At 37.4% G+C, this 22,472-nt stretch overlaps 1 long non-coding RNA gene across 3 annotated transcripts in view; it reads left to right on the forward strand.

The window, feature by feature from the left end:
- Window positions 1-140: 140 nt before the first annotated feature.
- Window positions 141-22,472, forward strand: part of LOC109366119 — a 31,720-nt gene continuing 9,388 nt past the window's right edge. For all 3 annotated transcript variants that reach the window (XR_004158926.1, XR_002112218.2, XR_004158927.1), the window contains exons 1-3: window positions 141-4,486; window positions 8,677-9,101; window positions 11,560-20,650. This is a non-coding gene — a long non-coding RNA (uncharacterized LOC109366119). The remainder of the gene's footprint in view (window positions 4,487-8,676; window positions 9,102-11,559; window positions 20,651-22,472) is intronic.

Raw genomic sequence — 22,472 nt, forward strand, 5'->3', positions numbered from 1 at the left:
TATATATATACACCATCTGTATATCCATTGATTAAACAGTCTTGTTAAAATAAACATGGTTAATTAGGTGCAGTTGATAACAGCAACTCCTCTAAAGCTGAACTAATTTAGTGAAAAGGATGGTTTTGTGATACTACCATTTGGGCATGGTTTGGGAATTATGAGTTTGATTCCCAGTTTTGCTATTCAGGTTATCTCATACAAGTTATTTCATGCCATTTAATCTCATAACTCAGTCACAAATAGACATCTCTGAAGTTGAGTCATCTTTCCTGTGTTAAATGGCTGTCTGGGTTAAGACCTTCAGGGGGAGGCATTTTTCTGTATTGACTGCAGAACTGATGAGATGAATCCCTTTTTTCTGAGAAGGAATTTATACTGTTTTGTTTCTTGCTATTCGCTCCTATGCTAAAACATTTACTTCTGTAGCCAGAACCATAACTGACTAACTCATAACATTGGACTTCCTTGTACACTTTATTCAGGTAAATTTGTTAAATCTTTGTATAGCCCGTCATTGAGATTGATGGGCAGATCTGCATTTAAGGTCAGGGAGATGTATCTTTGGGAACTATGTGTATAGCGAAATGAATTTGCAGAAAGAAAAGCTATCCAGTTAACTACAATGCTAGTGATGGGGTTTCCAGCACTGATATTCTTTGAAGTTCTTCCTGCAGAGATGTTGTGCAGGTGACTGAACACCTGTTTTCTCTTATGAGAGGGTGGTAGGCAACATCTCAGGGGGCTAGAAGGTATTACAGCTTCACCTTACTAGGTAAAGCTTGCCTGTTTATCAGCCTCACTTTCTCAGCCCATCCAAGAGGTAAAGACCAAGTATCAGGAAGAAGTTTGTATTTCTGGATTGCAATCTTCAGGTACACATAATGTATCACCAATTATTCTTCCACCAAAGCCAGTCTTTCACACAGATAGAAATAAAACTGCAGTCTACACACGCATTCTGGATTAAATACTCAGTATCCTCTCCTGGGAGAATGAAAAGAAGAATTTTTTTCCCCTAAATTTAGTCTGCTAAGTATATTGTCCATTCTAGTAGTCTACAAACTACTGAGAGGAGAATGATTAGCACTACAAGGATAATATGTCATATTCTTGTGCCACAAGGAAGTCTTTCATGAAGACTAAGTACAGAGTTATATCTCTACATCAATGACAGTGACAGAAAATACAAATGACCATTTTAGATTAAACATGTTCTTTGAGAACAGCTGATGTTAGGGGAGATACATCCTACTTTAAGCAGTCTTAACCCACACACAGTCTCCACATTATTCTCCACAGTTACAAAATGTGGTTTTAAGCATTCCTCTAAAATGTATTCCCTCAAAAATGCTCTTGATTTCAACATTTCAAGCTCTTGCTGCCCAGGGCTCTCTAGTCTGGGAAAAGCAGTCCCAGCAGTTCTCACACATCTGGGCAGAATTCCTACGATCATTGTTCTTTCCAGTCATTATTGCATGAGCTACTCTTCAGTTATATTCTGCCCTCGTGTATCGCACATAAACTTAGACAGTCCCACATGTGCATGCCAGTGCAGAACTGTTACTTTGGAAGAAGTAGGGGACATATAAGACATACTAATTAATAAACAGATTACTGATTTGTGGCATTATTTTCAATTAAGAGAAATTTTGAATGTGGTGACAGGGTTGTAGTTTGGCATTTCCCTGCTTAAATTCTAGAATCCTAGCTCATACGTGACAATTATACAGTAGCCTTGCTATTCAAATGATTGGAACTTCATTATACTTGTAACAACAGCTTTCTGTATAATTTGGCACAACGTCAAATCAGTATACCAAATGTAGCTGCAATTTCAGGACGTTGAAGGCAAGGCATTTTAAGACTCCCAGTACACAAACACCCCAAAATTAACTACTACCACTTTTACTTTTTTTATCTTTATCATTGTTTACATCCCAAACTCCATCAGGTATCTCTTCCTTTAGAACAACTTGGTATGTCTAGTAAAGATGAGAATTGAATGGTCATGGATGCTTCCAAGAACACACTGGAAGTATATTGGTACTGAAGAAACCTTCCATAGCAATTCCAAGTGTTTTTACTATTCCAAGAATTTATAAAGGACTTAATGCCTGCTACTTCAGGCCTATTTCTGAACACAACATTCACTTTAAATTATGTGTATGCCCACAAATATGTGTTTGTCTACTCAACAGAACTATTGTCATTACCTAGAAAGGGGTAATGTAGTTCAGCAAAAATAAGAATTGTTCCTGAGCTCAAACATTGAAATTTGGAAGACATATACCTAAACACATAACTAACAATAGTAGAAGCATTAATAAAAAGAGTAATACAACATCTGATGCATCCATTTGTTTATTTTCAATTAGGTATCTGAATACTGAAACATACTAATGACATATCTTCATATTGTTTCTGAGCTGTTTGAGGCAGAAAATATCTGGAATATAGATGATCTTTAAAGTTCTCAAACTATTCTGCGAGTCTGTGTTAGAGTGAATGTGTTACAGCAAAGTCAGTTTCACAATGTAAACATGAAGCCTTTTTTGTCAGAGGAATGACAAGGTGGACAGATGGAATCAGTGGAATATGAAAATAAGATTTATATGAAATGCCAAATATTGCTATCCCATTGCCTCTCATCTCACTACAAACATCTTTAACCTATTTTCACTTACTGGCATTTTGAATAGTGCTTTCAGTATTTGCATAAGTCAGATCATGTGTGGTCTGTCTTGTTCTCATTAACTGGAGGTCAGCAAGAACTTAGTGGAAGAGCTTACAATTGAGTCTCAGAATAAGAGAGAAGCTGTTGAGCATTAGAGGAGAGAGTCTGAACAAAAATGAGCAAGTTCTTAAATAAAACAAGGAATATGAAATAACATTTTCTAAAGTCTCACAAGGGTGCTGCTTCTAGGATGAAGATAGAGTTCCTTGCACTCACTCCACTCCTCCAGGAATATCCTTTGCACCACTTGCCCCACCTTCCTGCACTTTAGCAGCTCCCTGAGGGTCTGGTAGGTTCTCATAGATCAGACAATCTGTCTTTTTCCTTCCTTTTTTCTCCAGCTACTCACCACAAGAGGCACCCTAGTTCCCTCATGCTTTTACATCCTTCAGCATAATATGCATATCAATAGGTTAACATGCTTTTGGAAGACAGTTAAATATGAGATGAGAGAATTGAAATAAATGAGCATATTAACAGCTGCTTAAAATCTGTTTTGCCTTTGGACAGTGCTGAACCAATTGAAATTGGTATCAGGACTAACTGCATGATAGAGCTCCATGACTTCTTTGATCAACTCATTTGACTTTCAGCAAGATCATTTAGGTTCATCCTACTGACATCTAGATTATTTCCTGAGATTTAAGAATCAATTCCACTTAATGAAATGTAGAGTTGTTAAGAAATGGAGATTTGGGTTGAACTGCATTCAACCCAAAATTTTAAATTGAGGTTTTTAATAGAAACCTCACAAAGACTGTTTAAGATCCTGGCTGTCATGAAGGATCTTAGTATATTCTGCTATATGTTGAGTTTGCAGAATCCTTCTCCCATCTCTTCTTTTAAAACTAAGAATCTATAATTATATCCATTCTGATTTCCCTAGGATGACAGCTCAGCTCGATTTCAGTGGAACCTTTCCAGCTGTCGATGGCAGCAGCACCAGGCAAAGCCCCATTTGGGCAGCCTGAAGGTACCATTAGGATCCTAAAAGTGTTTTGAAGGGACTTATTCACTTCCCAGAATGTGTGTATGGCTTACCACCCCCTTCAGGTTCTGCTTCTAGTAGTACAAAATGGTCATCCACTTAGAAGCATCTTCTACAAAGGTTTCTATTCTTATAAATGATCAAAACACACAGGAAAAAGCAGGGCTCCTAGAGCAGAGGGTTATCTTAGCAGTACTATGTCCCTGGTATCACTTCAAATATCCTCAAATCACCTTGAGAGTTCTGGGGGAAAATTGCTTTGGTTTCACAATCCACAAAAGGGTATGATATTTCCCTTCCTCACAGTCACATTATGAGGAATGTACTCTGGGAGTTTCAGTGGAAAGCATTCCTATAAATGTTTCCACAAAATTTAACTTAATTAAACCTTTCTCATACTAACAAATTCTCTCAGCATTGAACAGCAGAAAGAGTCTGAATGCAGTTTCAGCTATTGGCAAAACAATACTGCAAAAAGGCAAGGTATTCTAACTTTTTTGTCACTTTTAGCAAAATAGGAAAATGAGGATGCTAAATGCCCTGGCAAGTCTTTACGTCAGCTACTATCTCTCTCTGACTGTAGCAGACATACGCTTGTGACATCAGGCGGGTAAGTGGGATGACACTGTACTGAGTGACTGTTTCACTTGCTTTTCCTTCCCTTTTAACAGCTTCCTTAGTGAGGCAGCAGTGGACAAACGCAGATATGTGAACACAAGGTGACAGATGCTCCTGCCATTGGGTGCAGGGGATTTCCTATGGTGAGCTGACATTTCCTATCAAACAAAGAGCTAAGTTAAATGAGGTGCTGACTGTTCTGAAGCAGCAGGAGGATTTAAGCATTAGAGAGATTTTACTCCCCTCACGTCATTTTAGACCTCAGCAAGCAGCTTTTTAAGGGCTGAATTTGAGCTTTGCTGTCATGTGAATGTTGTATTAGTTCACAGCAGAGATGTGGGATATATGTGATGTTGCGTAAATTGTGCAGCTGCAAAGGAGTGACTTTCATTACTCTCTTTCTACTTTGCCTATGACTGCAATCAGGGCTCTTTACCAAAACCAGAATTGTGTTTATAGTCTGTTACCTACCTTCACTACTGTACTTGAGTACTGAGTACTGTACCCAGTTTTGGGCTCCCTGGTACAAAAGACAAGGATGTCCTGAAGACAGTCCAGCAGAGGGTCACAAAGATGATAAAGGGCCTAGAACACCTCTCTTATGAGGAAAGGCTGTGTGAACTGAGTCTGTTCAGCCTTGAGAAAAGAAGACTCGGAGGGAATCTGATTAATGTTTATGAATATCTTAAGCATGGGAATCAAGGAGACATGGCCAACCGTTTTTCGGCAGTCTTTGGGGACAGAACAAGTGGAAATGGCCATAAGCTGGAGCACAGGAGGTGCTGCACCAATATGTGAAGGAACTTCTTCACAGTGAGGGTGACGAAGCACTGGAACAGGCTGTCCATGGAGGTTGTGGATTCTCCTTCTCTGAAGATGTTCAAGACCTGCCTGCACTCGTACCTGTGCAGCCTGGTGTAGGGAGCCTGATTTGCAGGGGGATTGAACTAGATGATCTCTGGAGGTTTCTTCCAGCCCCTACGATTCTGTGATTCACTATTTCCTAATATATCATGAAGATGTATACACATTGTAGCACTGGAAACAAACTGTATAAAAGACTATGTAGGTGAAAGTTTTGGAGTTTGGATGAAATAAATATCTAAAAGTATAGTGCTTCACCAGAGTTTCTCAGACTATTCACCCATCTAAAGCTTTCAGAGTTCTGCAGAAAAAAATGCTACGTATAAGCTAAGCCTGACAGAGGAAGGTATGTTAGTAATAATTCTGGTTTAGAATTCTGGTCCTTGTCTCTGATTTTGGCCATTGATAAACACCTGTGGAAGAGAAAATGATTCTTCCTAGAATTGCACAAGAGCAGGTCTGAGGGTATCAGTGGACCCTGGTAGGGGAGAACTAAGTTGCTCAAGTATGTGAGCCTCTGGGTGATTGTGCAAGTGACTCACCAGCAGATCATCACCCCTGGCCAGTCTTTCACCCTGAGATAATTGGAAGGTAGCTGACACTTACACACTGCTGGGCAGATAATTGTCATCTGCCAGCTGACACTTCTTCTCACCCAAGAGGTGGTCTTTGTGTCCTTATCTGGGACTCAGCTCTGGGCTCTGCTTTGGCTCTGTGACTTCAAGTAAATCTTTTGATAAAGCTGAGCCTTCTCTTGTCCAGAACTAGAAAAAAATGGTAAAAAATGTCAGTTCTGTCTGAAACAAAATGAACTGAAGCAGCACAAGGATTTATCTTGACATAAATGAAATCTCATGAAATATGGTAGAAAATCATGACGTAGCTCTTAATGATAGATATGAAAAGAGTATACAGGAACAATTTACAAAGCTGAATCTATCTTTTATAACTTATTTATTTTTCCACACTTTTTTTCTTGAGGGGAAGGGTAGTGGAAAATAATAGCATGAATATGCATTTATGTAAGCATGCCTAAGGCACAAGATTTTTGAACTCTATCATTACATCACAAACTAGTGTAGACCAGCTAAGAAGAAAATAATGCAATGAGGAACAGCTGGTATTAGAACTGACTGGCTCGTCAAAACCAATATGTCTCATGGAAATGAGACTCATGAGGAAAAAAATTGTCTGGTGATAAATACACTAGCCAGTGATGTTGAGGTTAAAATCTATGGTCTGACTTGAATGCATTTGGGTTGAAAACCAGGTCTGATCCAAACAAAACCAAAGAATCAGGCAACTCACTTTTTTTAGAAATAATGGGAAGATTCTATAAAGTGATATTTTTCTGCAGAGCTCTGAATGTTTTTGACTTACCTATTCCCTACCTCCCCTATTTCCCACCACTACAAAGAAAGCAGGGAGAAGCTGTCAAGAAAATGCACTTACTCTTTGCAAAGAGCACTGCAGTTCACATGAACACCTGCAGCTCAGCTCTGAACTTTATTAATGCACTCAGTAAACGTCTTGCGTAGCAAGGAAGGTTGCTCTGACAAAGAAGCAAAATAAGGGAACTGGAGTGAACATAAAAGTAAACGTAGAATTAGAAGCTTTAAGGTAAAATCCTTGCATTGTTGATTAGTGTTAGCAGGAGAAAGGCCAGTGGAATGCTGGCCTTCTCAAAGAGAGGTTGTAAGAGATGTTTCCCATTTGTTTTTAAGCAGTGACAAATTGTGAATTCCCTCGAGGTCAGATAAAGTAGACAAAAATAACTATTTTTGCATGTGTTATATAATTAAATTACATGCAGTGAGAGTTGGGGCAGACACTCTTCATTTCAGAAAGGACTAGTTTGTGTGTGGGCAGTCACCTGCTGATCTAACCGAAGACCTAACACCATAGAGTAGAATGTTTATGGTCAGAACTTCAAAAGCAAGAAGTTGTTCTGTTACATAAGGCATCCTATCCTTGTTAGGCATTGTTAAATCTTATTATTTCTTTTTTTTTTTTTATTTTAAATATAATTCCTTTTCTTAGAAAATTGCATAAACCCAGCTGCACTGGCTTTAGTTCAATGAATTAATTAGTTCCAATAGAGGCGATTGAAATTTCTGTGAAGTTTGTGTTAGGTAAGTATTCAAAAGACTGATGCTATTTTCAAAAGTTGTCCATACCAGTTGAAAGTGTTTAGCACAGAAATACTGAAAGACTAACTTCTGAGCCCCTTTTTGGAAAGAGAGCTGTCTGATTGCTACATACACACAGTGTCGAAGAGTATTTGTTCACATACCAGCATTCAGTGTTTGTCATTCTCTCCCTGGCTCACATTCACATACAGAATATTTTTTTCTTTCTCTTTTTCATGTCAGTATTTGAGAAATGTTAGTTCCTCACTGGAACTGGAAAAGAGTGTTTAAGCACAAATAATTAACTTCCTTTGAAACTTTCAGCATACCAGTCAAGGAGCAAAATAGGGAACAGATCACACTGCTTGAACAATGAATGCCTAACAGTATTCACAAAAATTCAAATAAGACAAATAAAACTACCAGCATTTGGATCACTATTGCTAAATACATACACAGAAACAGATTAGTACAACAAGTTTAAACCAAAAGTTTTATATACGTCAGAATTTTAACCACATTTTTGTCATCTTTGGTAATTCAAATTTTACTTTAGTTCTTCTTCCGACCTGAGACCACTAAGAGGTACCAACAATGAAGGTTTAAAGTGTAACTGTCAGTGTTTTAGTTTTCCTAGCTTTAAATCAGTCTAAGTCTAGTCTAAGAATGTCATTCTTTGTTCTTAAGCTCTATTTTGGAATTTCAAAGTAAATTCATATTTTGAAAGCCATTTGCCCCTGATAGTTTTACAGAATCAGGAAGGGTCTTCTCTGAGGTTTCCAGACCTTAGAGAAACAAAGTTCTGAGCCACAGTGGGTCAGCTTTTACTGCATCAGTGCAGAAAGACAGGGGCCAGATTTAAAGTTTGTTTACCCCACCTCAGAAGCAAAATAAATCAGTGGCCATGGTGAAAATACTCAAATTTCCACAAGTGTAATTGATAGCAGAAAGCTGGACCATGTAATGGACCAGTTGCTGGACTCCGAAGAAAATTTCATGTGATGTTGCTGTTTAGCAAACAAGACAGTGTTAGGGAAATACTCACTCTCAGAAGACAGCCCCTCTATGGGCCAGGTGAGCTGAGAGTGTCAGGCTGTCATACGGGATACAGTGCTGCCTGCCTAAGGACGATACCTCTTGCCTCTCTGCTTGTTCACAGAAGAGCTAAGAAAACTGCTCTCTCTTGGAACCTTTTAGGGCCCATCCTGGTGTAAATTGCACTGTCCCCTGCCCTGGACAGTGGTTAAACTCATAAAATGATAAGCACAAAGACAAAATAACCAATAGACAGGCTGCGTAAGCTACAATCAGCACTTATGAATGTTTGTTTTTCCTTACAGATCTCCCCTTTTCAAGGTGCAAAGAGGCACGCCAGCCTCAGAGAAGAGGGGAAGTGTGGTTTGCAAATCAGAGAACCTGCTTCCTTCCTAATGCCATGCGTCATCGCCTTGCGGGACTGTTACCGTAACCAAGCTCTGAGCGAGTCAGTCCTGCTGTCTAGCCACAAAAGCTTTAAATACAAACACTGCTGAAGGCGGCTCCTGAGCACCACAGATGTCTGCAATCAGCTGTTGACTGACTACTGTGTCTGTCTGGTGGCCTGGCCTGTACTTCTGGTTGATAGTTTACTTCATAGATATCTAGGCTATGAAGTAATGCTACTGAGAAAGAGCATATAGACATGGAGGTTGGTACCGTCTCACAGGAATTTAGTAATCTTTTTGCAGCACAGTCAGAGACAAGAGACGTGAAATCAGCAGTAACAGTAAGTTATGGAAGATTTGGTTATGATTAATCTTTTCATGGGGGATAAGTATCTTCCTGTAGCTCTTTTCCTTCTGTGTAATTTCATAGGTATGTTATAGCATTCCCCAACAATCTGATAGGCTATTTTCAGCTCTAATAGCCTCAAGCAAAATACCAGGCACCTTACCCAGTTTCCACTGAAGCTTCTTTTGGAGCTAGGGGAAGTTTGTTTGAATAAGAACAAGAATATAAGTATCTTGCTCTGCTTTTCCAGGGGCTGCCACTACCAGCACCTGTGAGTGACCGCAATGTCACTGATGGCAACCTCCTTCTAACTCCCAGCTCAGCTGCCTTTCTAGTAGCTCCTGCTATTATTAACATGGCCAGGACATAGCAGAGCAAACACAGGTTGCACTGGTAGGAGGTGAAGGGATTTCAGCAGCACCCAGCTGAACACCAGAACTTACCTGGTGTTTGTTCAGCATTGATCATTAGTACTGAGTTAGATTTCCCCGTGTCCTTGTCTTACATGTATTTCAGTAGTTGCCAATGATCCCAGCTGGTGTCTAAGTCCTGCTGTGTTGCTGCTAAGCAGGCAACCTCAGTCTTTATACTGCAGAAATTATGCTAATTTGTGGCTATTCCCAGGCTTCCACACTGTGTTTTTGCTAACTGGATAGCTTGATGCCTTTGCTTTGTGCTGGAGTCATTCAAGTGAGATAAACATTTGCTAGTGGATCACAGCTCTACAAAAGGTATACTTCTGTAAGCTTTTACAGGAAATGAAATCCTAGTACTAAGGTACAAATATATTTCCATGAAAATACCTGTGTTCCATCTTGTGAACAAACTAAAACTCTTTTGCTTACTTCAGTTTCATCTTGTTTCTAAAAGTAAGTTACTCCCTGCAGCAACTGAAGTAATATCACAGGATTTAGTTAACCAACAGGAGATTTATGAGTATCAAAATGTAATATATATATTCCTAGGAATACATTGTGTAACCTATGAATGCCTCTTGTAGTTTAAATATTGGCTGTGCTGATGAAATCGATATCTGCCTTAAGCAACACGTGAACAGACAATAGTGTTAATCAAATAGATCAATAAATTGCCCAGCTGTTGCAAAAAATTACTAGAGACACAGGAAAAGGCCAATATTATGTTTTCAGCTAGTTACATGGTTGTTCCATTTCTGTACTCCTACAAACACAGAATGTGCCCTTCTGGCTCCAACTTACTGCTGAGGCAATGGGAATCCTGAGTACTCTATGCAACCAGCTGACCATGATAAAGCAGCACAGATCTTCTCAATCCAAATACAGGTCATCCCTTTAAAAGGCTTACTGGTACAAATCCATGGGACAAGCTGACTACCAGTTGTCCAGTCTGTGTGCCTGGATCCCACAAAAATAGTGGAAGTGTTGAGAGTAAGCTGCAAGGCTATTGATATATCTTCACCTACAGAGATTTTTTGCTCTATGTTATGATTTAAAATTAGTTTTAAGCCAATTGATGAAATATTATTCATTAAAATGACTAGAGTTGATATCAATAGATATTTGTTTGACCAAGCTTTTCCTAATTACAATTTTGTTTCCATATAGTCAAACTTACCCCCCTAAAAATACTCCCTTTTATGGTTGCCTATTTTTGATTGGTATAGAAAAGCACAGGTATCACTACAGGACTGTATGGGCATCCACTGAGCACATAGGAGCAACTTCCTTCCAGAAATGCCAGAGAAGAAGGTGAAATAAGTGAATTCCCTCACAGGTCAAACTCTGTGCAACATATACGCAGCGGTTCCTTCTAGGAGGAGGTGGTAAGATCATTATGGTGAGGGCCAGATGAGCCCTACCTTGAACAGAATTTGGCAGAATAGCTTTCCAGATAAATCTGGGAAATGGCTGGTCTCTGGTTCAGAATGAGGTGGTCATAGACCAAAATTAGGTCATATGATTTCAAACTGAGTAATAAAATGAAGTGATTCCTATATACATTGACTGAGGGAAGAGAGCAGGAAAACAACAAAGATGGCCAAATATACGTAAAGGAAGTCTGAAAATAATGGGAAAGACTGAGAAGGGAAGAAGTTAAGAAGAGAGGGAAAGACAAAGGTTATGACTTTCAGGCAAAATGCCTTTGGGAAAGAGGCTTTCAAACAGTGAGCAAATATTGCTTTATCCTGCTGTGTTCTACTGTATTCAAAGAAAGGAAGTTTTATGCACTTCCTTTCGGAAGGACTCTTACAAGAGAAACAGTCATCTCCATCCCCATCCTTCGGCTTGGATCCATCCACAAGTTAGGAGGAACTTCAGAGTGAGGCTGACTTGTCAAGTCAGGAGTGGCAACATTATGTTCTCAGCATGCTGCACCCTTTTCTGCCTTTTGCCTCAATTAGCAATGCGATCTGCTAGAGCATGCTGTTTAGGACAGCTTTTAACTTCTTAATGTATCCACTGTCTTTCATGCAGATATTTCCTGTGCTGAAACTGTGCCAGAGAAATTTCTGAGAAGCCTCCATCTGCTATGTGACACACTGAACACCACGAGGAAGCTAAACCTCTTACCTCTTACCACAGCAATGACCCTGCAGACAATATCTGAAACAGCATGGTCTGAATGTCTCCTGTGGAGCAGATTGCCACTGAAAAGCATTTTCTTTTAGATGAACATAGCTCCATGGGATGGCAGAATCACTCCCTCCTTGCACCCTCTGAGCTGCCAGTGAACTTGATTTGCACTGGGCAATCTGATATCAGTCACATTTTTCCTGAGAAGTTTTACTAGATGAACTCGAAGAGTTGAAATGGTGAGACAGAGTTCCCTAGATGAAAATTATTTTTTCTACTGGACTTGGTCCTGGGCAACCTATTTTGGATGACAGTGCTTGAGCAGGGTGCTGGACCAGGTGGCTTCAGAGGTTCCTTCCAACCCAAACCATTCCGTGTTTCTTTAGGAGAAAGCTGCCTCTCAATACTTGCTTGTTCATCAGCTGGTAAAAAAAAACAAAACAAAAACAAAAAGCAGAGCTAAATCAAGGACTTTGGAGCACTGCTACTGGTAGTAGGCACAAATGCTCCCAGTTATTAAAACAGTGAGGCACAGCTGCTCTGTATACTTGAAAGGTAGTTAAGATGCTAACTTTGAAAAGTGATACTAATCGGATGTTAACACAGATGTATCAGATGATTTGCTCACTGAAAAATCAGAATACTGAGACAATTCAAAACAGATTTTTGCTGGCCTAAATACAAGTAGACAGGTTTGAAAATCTTGGCCTGAATACTGTCAAATTGTGCATGTTAAAGACTATATGAGATACAAAACCATTAATGATCTGTGCTGTCATGATTTCCAGAAAATCCAAGTACAAATATAGCCTTATATCACACATTTTAATATGTCTTATTCTCTCCTTCTACAGCTGGGTCTCATACAAACGCCAAGAAATGAAGTACAGTATGTACTGTACCTGTAGCTTATGCATCTATTATTTGTGCAGATTTTTTCCAGGAGTAGATCATTTTGGGCAGGAATTGGTTGCCAGCTAGGAAAGGAGTGGAGAAAAAGGAAAATAATGTCCCTTAGGGAGGGTGGTACTGGTAAGCAGAACATTATTGGTCTATGCAGGCAGCGGGATCGAGGTCTGGTGGAATCACTGTCATCTCTGAGCATTTCAATAGAGGAGAAATGTTATGGAAGCCACAAGTTCAGCATGCAATTAAGGTTAGGTAAAGGGATTGAGTAATTCTGCAATAGTTACTGTTATATAATCTTAAGACTGTGCCCAGGAACAGAGATGTAACTTAACACTACAGCAGCAATTCCTAACACTGTGACTGCCAATGGTCAATTGCCATTTCCATTAAAAACCTTGTTTTGCAGCTAATTTACAACCCAGACACTTTAATTCTCAGCAGGCTAAAATTTGGCATAGACACTTTTTTTTTTTCATTTTGAAAGCTTGAGTTAATAACATAATAAAATCATATTTATTGTTATGACTAATTTAGATCTAGACCACTGGAAGCAGTACAAGGAGCTTAATGGTTTTATATTTTATTTTCTTCATTTAAAAGGCATTCAATATATATATCAAAGGATTCATTGAACCAGTCACTGTATTGGAAGCCTTCTCCTTTGCAGTCTACTTCCTATCTATCTATTGTTCTACTTAATATGCATTTAATTTTCATCCCCTTAATTAATAATGATACTGCTTCTTAAGTGTAGATTCTCAATATCTAACAATGGAATATTTGAGATAAAAGGCTTTTTTTTAATAAAATTGATTTTTTTTCTTTCTTGTCCTACAGAATATTTTCCATGCAGTCTATTTTGTTTTCTTGCAAAAACTCCCAGCAAGATTTCTCTTATTTAATTGTCATCTAGTGACATATTTTTATGACAGTGCCAGTCAACTGTAGAAGTTCTAAGTATGTAGAAAGAGTTAATTTGAGTGTTCACTGAATTTCCCTTTACAATGCACTCTTGTTATGATTACCTTTATTATTTTATTACTTCAGATATCTAGCCAACAGTAAAAATAGGATCTTTTCGGAACTTGGCAATCTTTTGTAAAGCAAAAAATAGAACCCAATACACAACAGAATATTAGTTTAAGTTTTTCACAATAAGGGTTGTGGAACAGGTTTGATGCCCTGTCCTTGCAGACATTCAAGGTTGGGCTGGATGGGGCTCTGAGCAACCCAGTCTAGCTGTAGGTGTCCTTGTTCTTTGCAGGAGAGTTGGAATAATTACTTTTGAGAGTCTTTTCAAACTCATTCAATTTTATGATTCTATGCAGATGTCAGAACTGGATACACTGTATTTTAATTCAGATGGATTAAATCTAGCCTACAATCCTAAGCAAAGCTGCATGTTCACAGGGGGTGTCTAGGGTGTCCTGTACTCCACATTTTGTGCCCAAAGGAAGGCTGTAATTTGCTGTGGGCACATGATATGTACTTCATGATAACAGATCTCTCACATTTTAATATTATGGGAGCCTAAGTTTTAACCTCTCACCACCCCAATTGCATCGTTTGGGAAGATCAGATATAGTTAAGGCACAGGCTTAGGGATGCTATGTGCTATTCTGACAGTAGTCACAAACCTGGCCACAGGAATTCAAATCCAAGGATATGACTCATTAATTGCACTGTTTTGAAAATCAGTGGAACTGTATGGAAATCACTTGAAAAGCATGCAAATTCAGAAACTCATCTAATTTCTTTACTGTAAAGAAATTAGAGTTTTTCCTGTTCTTCATATTGAACAATGCCTGGTTCTCAGAAAGTCTCTATAGATTCAGTAGCATTTTTCTCAGAAGACTTGTGGGATAGATCTGTGTCTGACAGTGGATAACTTACAAATAATTATTCTGCATACATTTTGGCTGAGTTTTGGTGGCATATTTTATTCTCAGTTTTAGCTCTTATCCTTTAGAATTATTAAATCCAAAATGAGCTTAGTTAGAATGACTGCTGACCATCATCAGAATATACATGGGAAGACTATGTGAAGCTGAAAGGTTATCCAGATGTCAGATTATGGACATTCCATGTTTATATGAGTTGCATAAATTTATACTTAATATCTTCACAAGAAAGCATGTTGAGGATTATTTGTAGGCTCATTTACTTTGAAACATGCTACTGCAACAGTGCTCTAGTATATCGCCAGTGCCTTTGCAAAATGTTTTGTTAATTAGAACTTTCATACTGTAATTATTTAACCACTGTGCATGTTTACTCTTAGTATTCTGTGAACTTACAGAATAAGAAAATCAGGTATTCATAACATAAGAAAGGGGCATTGAGTGCTAGGTGCAAATAGCAAGGGGAGAAGGAAAATAAAAAGAGTTAGTCAAAAGCTGTTGTAATTATTCGGCCTCAGAAGATATTTCATTTGTTTAGTGTTCCTATTCCAATGTATTCTTAAATTATTGAGATGGCTTCATCATTCAAGTGTCACTAAGAAATTACATGTTTTATTTAGCATTATGGGTTTCAAATCTGTCAGAAAGCCAACATTTGTCAGGGACACTCCATTTAATATTTCAAATGTCTTTGTAGCTTAATCCATTCTCTGAAATTGAGAACTTAGTCAGTGGTCCACTTAGTCTACTTTATCTGTGACTGTTTGCTTGCATGCTGCTAAAACTAAGACAGAGCTGAAGAGTCTTATTGAATTGTGATTTGTTGTGGCTTGACAGTGTATATTTTATTGAACTGCCTAGGACCAAATTCAAGTTTTAGTGGTGTTTTTGGTCCTATTTTGGGACCAGTGGTTTTAATGTGCATCCTTAAGAAAAAAAATATAAGCAATTCCAAGTATTTCATGACATTAATAATAATAATAATATTTCTCACATCAATCACAAAAATAACAACAGCTCTTTTTTTAAAATTTTCTATGATTTTGAAATGATTCATTTCTTAGGGGTAGCAAAATTGTTTTAGAAAGAATGGGTATCCAACAGCATTCTGAGTTGCCTTCATTTTGTTTTCTTTTGGTGTTTCACTTCTTGGTTTTAATCTGCCTTAAAAATGTCAGAAAAGGTTGAGTCAGAACATATTCCTGAGATTTCCAAGTGACTAGATGGAAGAACTAGAAATCTCACCAATGCCCAACTGATTTTCTGGACTAACTCTTGCCAATACTCACCCAAACCCAGCTGAAATTCCATCTGAAGTCTTTGAAGTTCTTCTGGAAAACTAATTAAAAAGAATGACATGTTAATCACTCATTAACTCACAAGTCATTACTTAAAACCTCATACTGTCACTTGGTTGAACTGTCAATAGAGCAATTTCCATTTTCCTTGACGTTAGTGTTTTGACATTTGGGATTCTCAGAACCCAACATCAAGATCTAAATATTAATGACTGTTTTGATTTTTTTTTTCTCGCTTGATGAAATAGTCCTGTAATTTTTCATTAATTGACTCCATGATGTTCAGACTTCAAGCAATCTGAGTTCAACAATTGCACATAAGAACTATCTTTGACTGTGCAATGTTGGAACATCAAGGGCTTTTAGAAGATGGACACAGCACAGAAGCAAAACCAGTATGGTGTTTTGTTGCCTTGATCCAACCCTTTAATTACTGGCTTCATTTAGTGCCAAGCTGCCCAAAGAAATGAGAGGGACACTGTTATGAAGAATTGTAAGGTTCTGTTTCGTTTTTAAGACACGTTATCCAGTACCACTCAAATGTGAGAGTCAAGAGCAGCTGAAGAGGGTACAAGGGTGAATCATCAGACAAACTTGTCAGCCTTCTTGCCAATCACAAGAATTCCTCTGAGGTCAGACGCTGAAACCCTCCATGTGTATCAACAGCTACAGGGAGACCCAACAGCATACAGGCACAGGAAGGACCTGCAAATTGCACACGATTCTTTTTGAGACCTGTCACTACCTTCCCAGACAAAATGCCACCTAAGCTCTGTGGAAGACAGAAATATAGAAGGTAGTCTGCAACTGGTGGCAGCAGTTGTTAGATGCAGCATCTTTAATACAAAACACTGAAGAGAGCAGGAATGCTGAGCAGATGTGATAGTGGTTTTCAAAACATGGGAAGTTATAGAAAAAGCATGTGAGCTCTTATATTTAACCTTTTTTCATTAAACAAGAAAGATTGAGATCCAATGAAATGGAAAGGCAGTAAATGTGAAACAAATGGAAATATTCTGAGAGATCCTGATTAACTTGAGGAACTCACTGTCACTAGATATCACTTAAACCCAGGCAAATTAGGAAAAAAAATGTGAAAACACAACGGTTCTCATTTCTTGCTCCAGGGAGACCCCATCCTGCAGAGTGCATTCACTCCCTTTGCTATTTGAACAGCAAATAGGTTAATAGGTTCCTGGTAATATAAAGCAGTAAGGTCATGCCTGTAGAATGTGATCTTCAAGTAGGATTTAAACCACACTTTAAAAATTGTTATGAAAATGGCAAAATTATCTGTGACAACTCTTTTCAGCACTTTTCTATCAAACGTTCGCTAGAAATAGCTGTTGGAAACATTACTCTGATTTCCTAGAACAGCCCTTGTCTTCCTCTGCTATTGGATTTCAGGTAGAGGAGGATTGCTTATGCTGCCGTTACATGAGTCTAGAAGATTAAAAGACTGGGAACTGCACAGACATTTACTAAAATCTTAAGAAAAACAAGAGCTGAAATCAAAGTTTAATGTTCCAGCTGTCTGCAGATTGAAGAATAAAGTAAAAATTTAAATGAGCTCACCAAAAATAATGAAGTCTGGCTAAAAACCATCTGGGCAAGAACAGAGCTTAAAATCTGGAGTTACTCGGAGTACTGAGTCTGATTCCAGTAAAGCTTCATTATGATTCCAGCAAAAATTCAATTTCCCTGCTGTTGTTTTCTCTGGGAACTACTTTTTAAAGCTAGTTGTATCATGCCACCCCTTCCAGAAAATAGTTTGAAGTGGATATAAATAAGAATAAGATTTTGGCCACCATTCTCCCTTTTGAATGTACTGATGATTGTTGTAGGCTTTATAAACATAAGAAACTGTTGATGATCCAAAACTCTTATCAAGGGGAATGAAAATAAGGACTATTGTCTAAAAACTGTTCTAAATATACCAGATTGAAAAACTGGACTAGAGTGAGTTCTTTTCAGTCAAATCTGGGCCTTCAGAACACAAGTAAGTAGACATTTCCCTAAATTAGGTACATGCTTCTTCGGGAAGTTGCAGAAACTTCTTACTAGAGGTTCCTGCTCCATTAGGAAGGACTTCTATTAGTATGTTGCAAATGAAATGGAGCCTTTAAAAAACAATATTACAGCAGATGCAAAGAAAGCACAGATAACTTATCAGAAATGTAATTTATGAAAAAGTGTACAAGAACAACAGAGACAAAGTTGAATGCCAAACCCGCGTGGTCCTGAAAATTTTCAGATACATCAGAGGTACTTAGAAATATACTGCATATAAAACCTCAGATTCATCTGTAAGGCAAGTTGATGCAAATGGCATTTCTAGCAAGTAGATCCCTTAACTACAAGTGAGAAACAGATTAGTCTCAAGAAAGGAATTCATTTTTTATGTCCACAATGCAAGAAACTGAAAAAATAGCTCCCAATAAATGCAAATCAATATAGTATTCAATAAGGTTTCAAGATGATGTGAAGGGTTCCAATAAATAATGAATAGTTCAGCATATATAAAACAACATTAAACAGAAAAGCAAGAAAACGAGAGGGGAAATCCTTCCTTATAATGTTAAGATTTCATGGTCAATGGAATGTGTAATAAATCTTTCAGTAATAATGGTCAGTGAAGATTTTATGAAAAAGCATTTGACATGTTGTTGGTCAAATGACAAAGTCCACGAACAGAGAATGTAGGAAGAGATATGCTTGAGCTACGTTAAGAGGAGAAAGTTGTTACAGTTTCTTAAAACAAATTTGCAAAAACAAATAAAGGGTGGAAAGAAACACATTGGAAAAGAAGAAAACTCTATACAAGAAACTTACTTTGAAATATGGAATTATTGTGACTGTCACAGAATCAAAGAAAAGGTGACATGGAATTATTGCATAACCAGTGCAACAGTGGGATTTGTCATTCTGAAAGCATACTCAGATATGAGCTGACTAGAGAACTAATTCCAAACTAAATGAATGACTAGTGCAACATAAAAGACTATGAGAATGAATCACTTCTGATAAATCACCAGTGCATGTTGTTGATAGATTAGACCATATGTTCACTCAAAGGAAAAACATTGCCCAGAACTATTTAAATTGCTACCATTACATCAACCCTGAATTATAAAAAAAGCCAAGTATTTTTTACAGATAAGGTCATTCTTAATTCAGCAGAATAAAATGGATTACACAAAAGCATTATTGCAACACAAAACAGGTTTTTTATAGTCCAACCCCCCAGGTCTTGGTATATTAGCAAGTGTTTACTGAATGCAATCACAGAACAAAGATGTGAGCAGTAGATTTGCCAAGAAGCATCCAATTGAAATTGCTATCAAACTTGGAGATGGCCTTGAATCAAGAGCTGGAAAATTGAAAATAAATATGTATATATAAACAGAAAATATCATTGTTAAAAGAAAACATAATGCACTTGATTAGATCCACTGCATAATGCACTTGATTAGATCCACTGAAATAAAATTCAAGAATGTAAAAAAAAATTCACAAAAACATTAAAAAGTATAGGTTGCTTTTACCCATATATTTTGATATTTTAGAGGAAGGGATGCTGTTTTGGAGAAAGAGGCAATAATTTGGAAAAAAAATCAAATGATGCTACACTCGAGTGCATTATAGATGAATTTTTTTCAATGTGACTTTTTGCACATTTTCAACAGAGAAATGAAATTTTCAGCTTCATTAAAATGAAGATCTACAGAGTTTGTATTATTGTCTGTGGGACAGATGAGAAAGACTGGAATCTTTACAAGTTTCTTTGCTGTACCAATAAGCTCTACGGACAGTGGACTATACAACTGGTAATGAAAACAGTCATAGCCAATGATGTTTTAAACCTTATTTGTATTTTCCTTCAAATATTTTCTTAATTATTAGAACATAAATTATATATTGAAAAGGTAGCTTTCATCTATTAAAAATAAAATATAAAAATGATTTTGGTAGGAAGAAATGTAAAAGAATTTTGGAGGTAATTTCAGGAACTATGAAGGCAAATATTTCATACAAAGTTATGAGGAAGTTAAATGGGTCATTTAAGCCCTAGGAAATTGGGAACAACTTTACAACTTATTTTCCATGAAATACTCAAGGAGCACTAGCAGATATGTGGGAGGTACATTCTGTTCCCAAAATACTCTGTTCCCAAATTTCAGGAAGTCAGATAATCTCTGTGATTATTTCTTCTCCCATTTTTTGCCTGCATTCTGAATATGGATCATATACCCTGAGGCAGGACTTGATCCTTGTGAATTTATACAACATCTGTCATGGAAAAGCCCCAGTATAAAATGCTGTCTAAGAATATGAGTAATAAAGAGTGATAAAAACACGTTTTAACACATACTTCTTTCACATGATAAAGGCCAAGTATTGAAGTCCAAATATGAAGATAATATATTTCTGTTGGCTAGTATTAGAGTGCAGTTGTCTTCGTGACATATTTCCAAAGTCTGCATAGGGAGGATCTTGGAGCTATTGTAAAAAATAGCCAATATCTTAGTAAGTGGCTCAGTGGAAACTCCTTTATTTGTAAAAAGCAGATATGAATCTCAAAATCCATTTGATGTGCCATTTTGGCTTTTCTGCTAAGTTTAGCTGAAGCCAGTCCAGAAAAGACAAGAGAGATCATAGATAGTACTTCTAGCTGTCTTTCTTAAAGACGGAAGAGCAAAAAGTAAATTCTGACAGCAATAAATATTTATATTTGTATACTTGTTTGTTTGTTCCAGAGGTGCTACTCAATGTATCCATATCTCATCAGAAAAATACATTAATAATACAATTTTTAAAAAAGCCTCTTAGGGAAAGAAAATATTTTTTCCCTCTCAGTAAGAGATTTTCTCTGAGGCCAGCAAGGTAAGTGGAACTATTTGTTTTTCCCATAGTATTGTGTTTTGCTTTCCTTTGACAGGAAATGTTGACTTTTGTAATAAGAATATGATTTACTTTGGAAATTGTAATGTAACCAGTGTCTCGAATTAGGTGGCTTTTTTTTTGTTTTTTGTTTGTTTGTTTGTTTGTTTTTTAATTATTGTAAGTCTGAAATAACCCTAGAACTAAAAGTTTGGAAAAAAATAATCAGAAAACAATCATTTGTTCTACAATAAATCAACATCAGATACTATTTTTTTAAACCATGCTTAGGGACTTAGTTTAGTACGTGGTAGAGTATCTATAAAATTTTCACTATCTCTATAAACCAAATGTGTATTTAAACTATATGCCATTTAATATATATGCCATTGTTATTTGGGACACATTGTTATACATTTTAGCCTAATAGATTTTACATATTTTTCATTGTTCATTAGAAGAGGAAGACTGGCTATTTGGAAGGCATATTTTACTGTGAAAATAAGATAACCCATGCTCTAGAAAAGCATCCCTAAAACTTGGACTTGTCTTCTCCACGCTAGCTGGAAGCCCCTCTGAGATGGTTTTTCACCTCTTTGAACCTCCACGGGGGCTCCTTTTGTCCTTCCTGTAAGCAAGGTAGCCTTTCTGCACAAGTTCCTACCAGCTGACTTATTTTTTTGCGTGATTCCTGTCTCTGATTTCATGTGACAGCTACTCTTTGCTCTGGTTGAGGACACAGTGGGCGTGTCTCAATTTAATTTACAATTGTAAGTAAGTATTGAAGTGCCTGAGGCTTACTCAGTTCCCTGTTTGAAGCCCTGGTAGGACAGCGCATCAATGAATCACTTTGGAATGTCCATTGCTCTTTCCTCTGCTTAAGGTTGGGTAATTCCCATGTGTGATGCTCTCAAATGGGAAGACAGCAAAGCAAATCCATACAGCTCCCTAGGAATGTATGACCACAGTCACTCCTTGGCAACTCCCTTGGGATTTAAAAAACTTTTCTCCTGTTTCTGACTGGTTCTTTAAAAATGGGTAGTCTTCTGAGGACTTTTTTAGTTGTTTTGTGGGAAACTGTAAGCTCCAGAGACAATTTAATAGTACGCTTTCAGTTTTCTATTAGTGAAAACAAAATACTGAAGCAGTCTTTATTCTTTCTCACTGACAGTTTTTTTATATTTACATGCTAGGGTAAATGTGCCTGAGATCAGGTTATTTTGTTGACACTAATTGACTAGCACTTCACTTTGTCTATAGCCTCCATCCAACCTCCTTTTGTCCCACCTGTGCTTACCAGTCAGATGTTCACCTTATGCAGAGTCTCCTCCAACATAGTCATGGTCCACTTTTCGTTACACAGGAAATTAAGTTCTGATAGCCAACATGGGACATATCCTAAAATACAGGAACTAGCTTCAATATGTGGGTTAGCTCATGGTCTTAATTTTACTGTGTTAAATATATAATGCTGATGATCATTCACTGGGGACATGCGGTCTTTCAAAGTTTTGTATTGCTCTTATATTGCATTGTTTAAATTTATATAAAGCTCACATTCACAGATTCTTCTTTTTCTCTCTTTCAAAAAAAATATCTTTAATGTAGTTAAAAAAAAAAAGAGTAAAAATCACACATCTGGAGATGTTCAGAGTAATCAGATCAGAGATTAACTTGGGTCTGATTGCTGTGGTGAAAAATGTTGATTAGTAGACAAAGACTGTGCTCCATGTATGAAGTTTTAGATATTTCCCTGCACAATCTGGCTATGCAGTTCAGAATGCAATTCCTATTATAATAAGACTAATACCAAATCCTATTCTAT

This window comes from Meleagris gallopavo, chromosome 2 (assembly GCF_000146605.3).
Source record: "Meleagris gallopavo isolate NT-WF06-2002-E0010 breed Aviagen turkey brand Nicholas breeding stock chromosome 2, Turkey_5.1, whole genome shotgun sequence".
Taxonomy (NCBI): domain Eukaryota; kingdom Metazoa; phylum Chordata; class Aves; order Galliformes; family Phasianidae; genus Meleagris; species Meleagris gallopavo.